Source organism: Helianthus annuus, chromosome 5 (genome assembly GCF_002127325.2).
Source record: "Helianthus annuus cultivar XRQ/B chromosome 5, HanXRQr2.0-SUNRISE, whole genome shotgun sequence".
In the NCBI taxonomy this organism is placed as follows: Eukaryota; Viridiplantae; Streptophyta; class Magnoliopsida; order Asterales; family Asteraceae; genus Helianthus; species Helianthus annuus.
Window position 1 is genome coordinate 159104597 of NC_035437.2, and position 13431 is coordinate 159118027.

Genomic DNA, 13431 nt, shown 5'->3' on the forward strand with positions numbered 1-13431 from the left:
CTCTCTCTCTCTAGAATAACATGAGAGATATTTATTAATTCATTTATTAATAAATAAATTGATTTAATGAACATTAAATGACCAAACTACCCCTGCATATAAAGACAAAAAAGGGGAGTACAAACAGTCAAAAATGAGGGATTTTGAGTTTTGGACTAAAATGGCAACAAAATGCAAACCACAGGGATCCAGATGTAATAAGTTTGAGATTTGGACTAAAATGGCAAAACTGACCAAACCACAGGGACCAAAATGGCAGTTTACTCAAAGTTATATTAATAGTAAAAAATTGAACATATATTATATTTGATATGAAAGCGCAAATAAAACTAACCACTTCGCAACAGTATGGTATAGTCGGACTGTAAGAAAACACTATATTTTAAAAGTTACAAGAGAAATACAAAAGAAAGCCTAAATGTATTATAAAAATAAAAGGGTTATTTGATTTTATCACTCCTAACTATTAGGTATTGGCTGCTGCCACTCCCAACTATCAATTTGACTCCCACCACTCACAACTTAACATTCTGTGTGTTGTGTCACTCCTGAGTTAACCAGCCACTAACCACGTTAACCACGTTAGTTTTTCTATCCTACATGGCTGTTTTATCCAACGTGGCAAGAGACGTGTATATGGAGCAATTATAACCATTTAAGTTCAAATATAACCCATTATTTTTCCACCCGTCCAATTATAAAATAGGACATATTGCTAACGTTACTATCAAACCTAATTATACAAAATTGTGCAAACGCAAGTCTATTTATATATACTATAATTTTTAACACTCTTAGGCATTGAGTTGTATGTTAGGCTTATATGGTGTTTTCTTTGACACATAGCTGTTGCATGTCCATCTCTTATATTTATGAGACAGTTGTCTCTTTTCGGTTTTAAAACCCTCATAAAAAGCCATTGTCTCTTCATCATCTTCTCAGCTCTTTCTCTCTCTAAAAATCTCTCTCTAAATTGCATGCTTTCTCCGACGACTTTTTGTGTCTCACCATTTACAGACCTTATGTGGTCTTATTTTATAGAGAGTTTCCAGAGAGAGAAACTGACATGGGGTTTCTAGAGAGAAAAACTGAGTGAGATGGGTGTTGGCTTTATGTTGCCGGCGGCCTTCCGGCCGTACATGGTAGTGACGGAGCTGCGCATTCTTTTATACATCTCTCTTTTCTGTAACTGCTTTACGCATTGTGCTGTTGTACTTTTGGCTTATTTGGTGTTTCGGTTACGAAATACCTGTCTTTGGGGTTTTAAAAACATAAAGAAAGAGAGACGGGGGGTTGCATTATCGTTACAGGCGGCTGGCTATCCGGTCGTCTATGGCGGTGGCATACCTTTGCGGCCTTCTATCCCTCTCTGTGTTGTGTTTAACTCAATGATAGTGAGCTCAGTCTCAACAAACAGTTCCATTGCTCTAGCGGTTCATCGAAACAGTGTTTGGTGTTTAAAACGATTAGTATCGTTATGGCCGTCGGTTTTTCGAGGCAATTCAGGCTATGATGACGCTCCATATTTGGCATGGCAACTTATGCTATAGCTATAGTGGAGATTTGAGCCTATCGTGATCTATTACTATTAACCATAGCCTTTTTTTTCGTTTTGGGTATGATGTTTGTTTGTTAGTGGGTCACCGACGTTATCAAAGGTCAAGAATATTTGATTATTGTTTGGTAATGGTCAAGGAAATAGAAGTAGGTAATAAGATTTTGCGGTATTCGTTTTTTAGCATCTTTCTTTCTTTTTCAACAAGATAGCACAAAAAAGTCAAACATTGACTAATTAACAAGGGAAATGGATTTTATCACCCTAAACTAATCAAAATTGGCCAATGTCACTTCCAACTTTCATTTTGGCTCCCACCACCCTCTACTTAACATTTAGGTTGCAGTGTCACCCCTTCGTTAAATAATCACTAACTCAGTTTGTTTTTAATCTTACGTGTCATGGGATTTGTGAGCAGGACTGCCTACATAGACTCACCCATTAAACAACCCCTGTTTAGTTAATAAAACCCTAAAATCAGTTGCATTTCATCTCAAGCCCTGTATACATAACTCCACTGCGATGATGGCGATCGAGCCCTAAGTCTTTGTCAGTTGATGATTGAAGCCAAAACTCATACAACGCAGAGGTAAGGTTTATGTTAGGGTTGATTGCATTGTGATTTTACACATCGACTTAACTGATGGAACGTATCGATGTTATGCTTTGGTATGGTGGTTGTTTAGACTTTTCTTTTGATCAACCTCAGTATATTGGAGGTGAATCTAAATTGTTGGTCATGGATTATGACCATCTCGCATACTTTGAGCTAGTAGAGTATGCCATGGAAACCAACCAGTACAAAAGTAAGGATTTTTATATGTATGGGATGGATGCGGATATGTGCCCTTTTGTGCTTTGTGGGACAACTTAATGTTATATTAAGACTTATTTACTCTAATATTTTGTCTAGAAACACCTTCTAGTAATGTAGGACAAGTTAATTAGTCAATATATGACTTTTCTGTGTTATTTGACTTTTGTGTGCAATTTGGATAATGGTCATTTTGTGTGCAATTTGGATAATGGTCATTCTGTGTTGTTTGACTTTTGTTGTTTGACTATTTTGAGTCACACATTGGTGTACATAGTTCCAGGTTGGACATTGTGTACACATTAGACTCAAACATTTGTTCAAGTCTGTTTCAGGTCTGATGTGGTCATGCTTCAGTTTGGTATGGTCATTCTTCAAGCACAGTTGCAGTTTGAGTCAAAATTGGTCATGTTTTAGTTTGGTATGGTGTTTACACAGTTTGAGTCAAAATTGGTCATGCTTTACATAGTTTGAGTCAGTTTTGGTTCAAAAATTGGTAATATGCTTCAAGTGCAGTTTGAGTCAACATTGGTTCAGGTCTGATATGGTCATGCTTCAGTTTGGTATAGTCTTTTCACAGTTTGAGTCAAAATTGGTCATGCTTTACACAGTTTGAGTCAGTTTTGGTTCAAACATTGGTAATATGCTTCAAGTGCAGTTGCAGGTATGGTCAATGTGTACATAAGTTAGATGTCCAGTTGAGTCAAAGTAACAAAAGCTTAAGTTAGATGTACACATTAACAAGTTGAGTCAAAACATTGGTTCAAGTTCAATTCTGGTGCGTGCAAATTTCGTTTCAAAACAAGTGGGTACAAATGGACATAAATACAACCAGTAGTCACTAAGTACTAATTCGACAAATACAACAATATTGCAATTGCAATTAACAAGGTTAGCACATATGGTTTCTTTGACTTCGTCTCTGTATCAAATATCCTTGCTTTTAAGTTCTTGTTCTCTTCCATTAATAACATATTGTGTAATTCAAGGTTCTTTATCTTCAGGTCTTTAAACGTGACTGGAGTTGAGGTGTCGTTTAAACGTTCAACGAACATGTTATCAACATCTTCTTTCCACAAGAAGAATTTGCAATCGCCTCTCTATAAAACACAACAACTGCAAAGAAATTGCAATCGGCTATCTACAAACCACAACTACTTTACAACACAATTGAACTTACATACCAATGAGAGCAACCGTAAATTCTTCACCCTGTCTTTCACTTTTAAGTCTAACTACTCGAAGAACTGCAACAATGTCGTGATGGCAGTAGACATTTCCATCCAAATCGACATTGAAGAGTTTAGGTTCTTTGAATTATACCAGAGGTAGAAGACGAGGTGATCTTGAATCAAAGTTTCCAGGGGCACAGGTAATGAATTCGACGACTTGGGGAGTGTAACACCTCGAAAATTCCTGTCCATTAGAATAAAGACACGTGTCATGTACGACAGACGTGTCAGAGAAACTGGATTAAATAAACAGATATGTGGTAGGATTTCTAATAAAAAGGGCGTCATGTTATTTAAAATACCTCTGAACGACCCAAGGGCGACACGTTATTAAATCACCTCTGAGCGACCCGAACTTTTATAAATCCCAAGATCCTTAAATCAATTAATGATCATCTCATATGATAACCGGTTGCTCTCAGATAAATAAAGTTACATCTTTATCAAGGACTTCGGAAATATAGGTTGTTACTACTCCTAATCTAAATAAAATTCTTGTAAATAAGAATTGTTATAGCTTGGCCAAGTAATTGAGAGTCCAAGACTCATTTTTGGAATCTCCGTCGATCTTATAAGTCCCATTATGATTTAAGTTTGAATGAGGAACATGTAAGAGGAAGTAGGGCATGCAATGGCTGGTCAAGGTGGCCCACATCTGGAAAAGAAAGTCTGATTCGGAATAATTGGATTGCATGGTCAAGACTTAAAAGTTTTCAAACTTTTGTCTTCTGGCCATCGCTTACGGCCGCAAGGCCCCTGGCTTACGGTCCGTAAGCAGGGCACCTGGTCATGTTCCGCAAGGATTGGTTACGGACCGCAAAGCCTTAGGCTTACGGTCCGTAAGGAAGGCACCTGAACCATGTTTCAATAAGGTCGGTTACGGACCGCAACCCCTGTAGCTTACGGTCCGCAAGAGGTCCTTACGGACCGTAAGGCCTCAAGCTTACGGTCCGTAAGACCGTCGCTGGCAGTGAGTTTTGGACAGCTGCCTGTCCAATGCATTTAATCGACTTAAAACGTAACATTTCGATTCTATGGGCTTGCTAGGCAGTAAATAGCTCCTTAGGGACACTTGGGATCATCCCTTTACTACCCTAGACTTGCTTGTCAAGATCTTGGAGCTCCTAGTTCACTATATAAAGGGTTCAAGTGTGATCATTTGACACTTGCTCATTTGGAACTTTGGCTAAAGACTTTCTGGAGCTCCTCTGGTCACCAACACATTTTCTTAGGCTCTCTAATCCATCTTAGGACTCTTGTAAGTGTCCTTAACCTTCTTTAATCCTTTCTAGCTTAGTTAATTAAGTAAAAGTCAAACCGTCGTAATTAAGGTTTGACTTCGTGATTAAGCATAATGTGCTCTGTCAAATCACGAATTAAAGATACCTTTAGGAAGGTAATTAAGTGGGTAACAAACCCTTAAAAGGGTGTTTCCAGATTTCCACTCTAAGCATGTCAATTGTCGAGTCAAAGCTAATCATAAAAAGTCAACAGAATGCTTAATTTCAAATTAACGCATAATTAGCAATGTAGGTTGTATGTAACCTGTTTGAACATTAATATAACTTGGTAATAAGTATAAGAACATGTTCCAACATGTTCAACTCGACAATTTTCTGTTTAGACCCGGTTCGGAACCGAAAGTCGCATAGTTTGACTTTCACTTTGACTTTCAGTTCTGACCCGTTTTAGTTAAGATTAAGATTGCCTTAGAGCTTCTTTTGGACCTAATAACATGTTAGTATATCCTCCTGTGATTATACAACGTGGTTCATTAGATATCTTGTTCGTATGCATATTTCCGTTAAATGCCCATATGTTGACCGTTATGCCCAAATGTCCAAAAATCATGATTTTTGAAAATGTAAAAGGGTAGACAACTTAGTTACTGAAATATAAACTTGTCCCCAAAATTTGACATCAGTTCGAGGTCTAGATTAAGAGTTATGCTCATTAGCGTAATTAGAAGTTTTCTTAGTAAAATAATTAGCGTAATTAACGCATAACCTATTTAAACCCGAATTTTATATCAAAACTTTATACCCACTATTATATAATAATATTTTGGGAATTTTAAAGATTTTTATTTATTTTTAGGATGAGCATAACTAGAGGTTTTAAGCTTAATTCGGCTTATGCCGATTTTGCCCTTTCGGCCATAAAATGAGTTTTACAAAACCTTTTGACCTCAAACCTTTTTCTACTGATTTATTATGTTAAATATGATATGTTGAGCCTTCTGGAAATATAAAAATATCAGCTTTTCTTTTAAAACCCGGAAATGGCTCCAAATCGCCTTTTTTAGGCATTTTTACGACATGGTATATGTCGAAACTAGTTTTTACATAAAAGATCTAATACCTACTGATATATTTAATAAAAATATATATTATAACAGTAGACTAAAGTTAAAAACTCAGTTTTCCCATTTTTACCCTTTTAGCCTATGTAAAATTACCAAAATGCCCTTATGAGGCGTAATTGGCGTTTAAAAACGTTTGGGGCATAATTGGACATACCTTACTGATATTGCAACATATTTGGTGCATATAATCTCAGGAAACTTGCATATGATTTATATGGTTACTCGTTACGCACTTTCGCGTTCGGATCGGCTTGTGTGACTAGTTCACGCATATTAGCCGAAACGGGTCAAACCGTATCATCTTAGTCTCTAAATTCAGAATGTGTTTAGTTTACCCATATTATACAAGTATCCAAGCTTGTAGGGTCTAAATCACATTCCTCCCCGGTTTTCGCATTCCTCGCGATTAAACCATATTTATTATTCGAAACTAACCGGTCTAGGCCTAGGCTATATTAAAGACCCGTTAGGATTCTAATAGGTTGTATTAAACCTTCGTTCCAGAATAGGAGCCCAGTAAAAGACACTTGCATTTTTGAATTTGTGGTTATACTTGCTCAGGTAAATACTTTTAACTTATTTTCCCTATACGGGCTTGGGGGTACGGTATATAAAATACCGCTTGGTCGGGCAATTGACCCCAACTCATTAGTAGTTGGGTATTATCAATGTGACCCGTTTGAAAACTTGGTGTTGTTTGTTTTTATGCCTTTGGGAGCTTAATGACCATGTCCCGGATATCCTTGGCATCATTTTTGGCCACGACCTTGACACCCGGGTGTAGGCGTACACCCGGTATTATGTCCATTACACTACGTGAAAAATGGCCTACGGCCACACTTTTTCCAAAACCGACATGCCACACATTTGAATAAATGTGTGGCTAAAAGTCATTTACAATATTTTAAAACACTTTTAGTCACACATTATATTATTAATGTGGCTATCGTATAGCAGGTCAAAACTTTTAGCCACATTTTTTGAAAAAAAATGTGACATTTACTAGCTAGTCTAGCCACAACTCGGAAAGTGTGGCCAAATGCGACCTAACGCCACGGTATTTTTATATATTTTTTAATTTATGTGACGAAAACACATCTTTGTTAGACTTTTAGTCACACTTTCTATAAAAAATGTGACAATCACTGGTCATAGTAGAAAGGTGTGGCCAAATGTTAATAACTGTCACAATTGATTTTTAATGATGTGGCTAAAAGATATTACATATCGCTACTTACGAATTTGTGTGACGAAATACTAGTGCTTTTTAGCCACCTATAAACTGTGACGTGTAGCTAAAAGTTATGAATGACTGTAAACGTGACTATAAGTACTCTGTGATCACACTTTCATTACTTTGTGTGACAAGTCTTCAGTTACCCGCAAAACTCAACAAAAAAATTTCAATTCCCTACTAATCTCTCCATCAAGCTCCATCCTTTTCACTGAGCTTACTCATCCCTCCGCTCCAGTGCCTATGTTTGCAACCAATAACTATCCCCTACATAATAGTCCTAATTTTGAAATAAAAAACCCTAGGTTTACAGAGGAAGACGATGTGGAAGTTTTGTATTTCTTTGAGACTAGTGATTCAGGATAATTTCACTTGCTAAGAATCTGAATACGGACACGATCCATTATGTAGATCTTACAATGATAAATCCTATAAAGAGAACGACATTGCATTACCAGCTGCTCTTTTGAGGTACACAGTTATTGTATAGGTACGTAATTAGGCATTTGTGTTTACGTCAATTTGTTTAAATTTTGTAGAATTGTCAGTAATTCATGTTGTATTCTTTTGTATAATTTGTTGCTGGGGTGCGGTCTATATAGCAGGTCTATTGATACATCTTGCCTCATATCATATTTTTGAGGATTCTGTCATGTATTAACAAATATATGGGTGAGGTAGTTAGAATATGGTAGATTGCGTTTAATTTTTGTTATAGTGTCGTACACCGATTTGATTTGATTTGGTAGATTCCAGTTCGGTTTCTGTTCAATTTAATTTTCGCATCTAGATCATACTGAATCAGAATCTGAATCTGTTATAGGATTCGCAATGGTTTCTCGATGACGGCTGGTGCTGAAATTGTTTGCAGTGAGGTGGTTCGTAAGGTGGAGACTATGGACAAGTGTGGTTCTGGTGTGAATGCAGTGGTGGTGTTGCTACTGTTGATTATAATGTCGGTGGCAATGGTAATTGTAATGGCAATGGCGATTCCGACTATGTGTATGTGAACAGGAGTGTCGTGGTGAGTTTGTGATGCAGGTGGTGTTAATGTTGATGGTGAAGTTGAGCAGTTTAAGAAAGAAGGGGCGACTGTTGATCCGTTGGTGTTGGAGACTAATGGTGTTGTTCACAGGGCTATGAGTATAACAATAAGTGTTACAGAGGTAAGTGCGGTTAAAGACGATGTAAATGTTGAGAATGGATTCGTTGTTGATCCTCATGCGGCCCTGGTGAGTAATGGTATTGCTAAGAAACAAGTTGGTTAAGTATTTTTTTTTAAATCGTTTATCCATCTTACCTTCTTTGATTATTTCTTCGTAACTATGAATTTCTTCTGGGATCCTTACACAATCCATTGCAGATCCGACTATAATCTTTGAATACCGTATTCTTTTGTGATGTTTTGATCTTCTGATTTTGCCTTCTTTGTTTAGAATTTAATTTTCTGATAGCGTAGTTGTATAATACCCCAATTTTTGCTGCAACTTAGAGTGCTAGCTGGAGCATCGTTGGACTAAAGGTAAGTTTTGGTTACCCCAGTTCTTTTAGCAAACTGAAGATTTTCGTGTTAATTTTCTTACAGTTATATTTTATTCGGACGTGAATGGTACAATTACTTTGAAGTTTGAAAATTAGGGCTCGATTTGGACCATTGTTGATATGATTTTATTTGTTTAAGTCTGCTGCAAATTTTGTAGTCTATATATATACACATATCATGTTGTTCATTGATGATGTTTCTTGATCAGTTGACTGGCACTTAGAACTATATGTTTGTGATTACTGATTAACTAAAAGTGACTAGTTATAGAAATCTTAAACTGGATGTATAGGTTGCGGTTCGGTTGAGGTTTGGAACTGAATTGCCATGTGCACACCACTAGTCTGTATGATTGTTCAACTGCCATGTTTAAGTCCCTTTTTGTGAACATATCAAATTTTATAACTCTGTTTGGCGTGTTATACAAACATTGGTTGTGGCTGCATCTGTTTATTTTGTTTGGCAGGAACAGAATAACAGAATTTTTAAAGGTAAACAAAAGTATGCTCAGGTCCTTTGCCAACAGATTCAGGATATTGTTCGGTATAGATTGTTGGGTCTCTCTTTTAAATGGTCGCGCCATGTTACTTTCGTTACTCATGTTTGGAATTTCAAGGTTTGTGATGTGAAGTGATTCTTGTGTATTTGGTCATTTGATGGAAGTGCAAATTATAACTTTTATTTCAGAGGTCCGGAGTTTGGGTATGTCTGATAGAGCTGCAAATTATAACTTTTATTTCATTTCAGGTGGAAGCCTTTATTCCAAAAGCCTTAGTGGCATAGTAGGTCAAGATGGTCGAGGCATAAAGTTTAAACTATCTTGGAGACAAAAAGGAAGCTATAAGGTGGAAATAAGGTTTTTAATGAAGAGATTAAGAGGATATCAGGTATTCAGAAGGATATATGGTTATATAGTGTGGTTGTGGCTAAAGGAAGATAGAAGATTTACAAGAGAACCCAAGTTATAAGACTATGGGGTATGGGGCGTGGGTTGGGTACAAACGCCCAAGTCACCACCCCGGGTGGGCTTGGGTTTCGGCGTGGCCCCTTCGGCAGGGTTTCAGCCCGGGCGTTGGGCGGGCTTAGCGGTCTTCCGTGGCCGGCTCTCATTGGCTGGGTTGGCTAGGCTATAGATGTAGGATTTAAATTTTAAAAAACAACCGTTTGGACTTGTTTGAAGCCCCCTCCCCCCCCCCCCCCCCCGCCCTGTTTGAAATCTACCTAACGCTTTAATTAGGGGTTTTTTTTATATGTCCAATTATGTTTTTTTTTAGATTTGTAATCCTTTTTTTGTAGGATTTTGTAACTTTTAGAAAAGTTTAATAATAATTTTAGGCTTTTTTTTTAATTTTGTGTGTATTTTTATAATAATTTAAGGCTTTTTTTCAATTTTTTTTATAATAATTGACACGTGGCCAACCCACGCGGGCCAGCCACGCCCCGCCATACCGACCCAACCCACACGTGACCAGCGGTGCCCCTCGAAGTCTATGTGTCAACCCATGCCCCAAACCCCCGTCCCACCATACCCCACGGTCTATGATGTGTATGTACACCTAAAGCTCATCGAGATGCACTTAAAGCAAGCAGCAACAACTTAGCATTCCTAACTGTCTAGCAACAGTTTAGCATTCCTAATTGTCTAATATGTGTTTCCAGTTTAGCATTCTTTTTCTTTATCAATCTTTATTAAGTTGTTTAAAGATATAAATGATTACTAATTACTAACTAGTATACAATTGACGAATATTTATCTTATTTTTTTTTTTTTTTTGAACGGCAAATGACGAGATTTCAAATACACAATTGACGAAATTTTATCTTATTAAAAAGATGAGATGTCAAATACACAATTGACAAATATTTGTTATTTCGTCAATGTTTTTATCAATTATTGGTGGGTAAAAATGTCTACATGGATCTACTTTCACAGCAGGTTTATTTGTCTTTTTGTGTTTTTTAGAAATTTGAGAAATATGATTAGAACACACTAAAGTAACAGAACTTTTACATTTGATATTATGAAACTAGTATTGAGCACCCTCACGTTGCGGCGGGGGCAAACACCAATGTCACACTTCTGCCAGCGACCAACAACCCTGAAGTTGCGGCGTGTTAATGCGAATAAATTAAACAGAAACGTAAAGCATATAAAAAATAACTACATCGATCTAGGACCTGCGCGTTACGATGAACCTGTCAAACGGGAAAGCAAATAATTTGTACTTACATGAATCTATGTTATTGCAATTTTTTAATTAGTTATACAAATTACAAACCAAATTTAATTTCTAAACGAATTTACTTGTGTAATTTTTTTTAAACCAGGCATTAATTCCCAGACCCATACCCAGTTCTAACACTCAGTTATGCCGGAACCCGATCATACCCTACACGGGAACATATAGTATGGGCCATGATGGAGCACAATGGATATTAGTAGATCATACATGTCTTAATGGATTATCTTGGGCCTTAACGGATTACGGTGGACAGTTGTAGATCATACATGTCTTAATGGACTATCATGGGCCTTAATGGGTTACAATGGACAATAGTAGATCATACATGTCTTAATGGACTATGTTGGGCCTTAATGGATTACCTTAGTGGATCACAATGAACAATATTAGGTCATACATGTCCTAATGGACCATGTTGGGCCTAATGGATCACAATGGACAATAGTAAATTATACATGTCTTAATGAACCATGTTGGGCCTTAATGGATCACGATGGACAATAGTAGATCACACATGTCTTAATGGATCATCTTGGGCCTTGACGAATTACAATAGACAACGGTAGATCATATATGTCTTAATGGGATAATTTGTGTCTTAATAGATCACAATGAACAATAATAGAGCATATATGTCTTAATGGACCATATTGGGCCTTAATGAATCTGAATTCATCTAAATCTGAATTGGGTTTAATAGATGTGGTTGCTAGATGGTGGTAACAACTGATGCAGGTGATCAGTGGTGGTCCACAGTGGAGGTTGGTTGGGGGTTAAGGGCGGAAGGGGATGGTGGCAGGGTGGTGACGATGGTAGTGGGGTTAAAGGGTTTTTTTTATTGAATAGTTTAGTGGGTTTCTTAAAGATGGGCATTGTGGGGGTGTGGGTGGCGGAGGTGGGTGTCGGTGGTGGATGTGGGTGGAGGTAGTGAAGTGGGTGCCGGTGGTGGAGGAAGGTGAAGCTGGGTGGCGGAAGTGGGTGATGGCGGTGTGTGGTTCACGGATTTGGTGGAGGAGGGTGAAGATGGTAGCGGTGGAAGGTGGTGATGGCTGCCATTGTTGGAGGTGGAGGAGTAACCGGTGGTTGTGGTTTTAGAGAGAGATAGAGAGAGAGAGAGAGAGAGAGAGAGTGAGATATAAAAGAGACAGAAAGGGCTGTAAGTGTGTATTTATATATTAAATATATTTTAAAAAGGGTAAAATGTCATCAGGAAATATTTAAATTGAAAATCCCCAAAATACATCTGGTTAAAAAAGAAGTTTTTGGACGGAGTTAGGGTATGTGATCAAAATGGCAACAAAAGGTTAAAGTCAGAGACCCAGAGGCGAAAAAAAAATTATTTAAATTAAAATGAAAAATTTAGACAAACTCAACGACTAAAATGGCAATTTACTTTTAAAATTTTTCCTCCTAAAATTTTCACCCCTAAAAATTTCCCTCTAACCCAATCTGGCTCCCAATTTGAACTCCCCCAAAAATTTTCTAAAAAACAACAGCAAAACATATCAAAACCCTAGCTTCCAGTTTCAGACCAGTGGTTTCCAACTCTTCGACCACCATCGTTCCCCCGCCCCCCGGTTGCCTCTCTCACCTTTGTCAGATTATACAATGAAGTCCCTAAATACGACAAAGGAAGAATAATAGGAGTCCGTGACCGAGTCAATGAGATCTTCTTCGGTAAATCATACAACCCATGAACGTTGCTCATTTGCTGTTGTTTTCAAGAATTACTCCAATTAACCTGATTTTGCAACGATTGCAGTGAGTACAATTAGATCATTAACTTGAATTTCTTTTGTATTGTTGTATTAGAGGGTTTGTAGAAACTACGGTCAGAAGATGGCTGTTGAATATTTAGAGCTCTTAATGCTGCAAAATTAGATAAGGTCATAATTTATATGATATTTAATTAATTTGTGTTTAAATCTTGTGTTATAGTTTGAACGTTAACAAACTTTTTTTTGTATATTGATGTTTGTGGTTGAAAGCTAGATTTGCATGATGAACACCACCTTGATAACCTTGTGGTCTAGAACAGGTAACCTTATGAGTCTAGAGTAGGTGATGGCTTCAATAATGTAATGGGGAAATTGAAACTTGTATTGAATTTTCTGCAGCTAACCTTGTGCAGGTATGGTATTTGTTTAACTTTAGTTAATGATATGAAGTTCTCAAGTTTAATGTTAATTTTTGCTGCATCTAGATTATTAGAATATTCAAGGTTATGCTTTTTTGTGATGAATTAACTCAAACATGCTATTTTACTATGTAAAGGTTCTATTAATTGCCGTATGTTGGGTGTTAATACTATTTACTTCATGTATAAGTATAATATACTACTAAAGCAAGTTTATTTAATATAGGGGTGTAAACGAGCCGAGCCGAGCCCAGCCCGGGCTCAACTAGGCTCGAGCTTGAGCTCGCGCACGGCTTGTAGGTAATTTT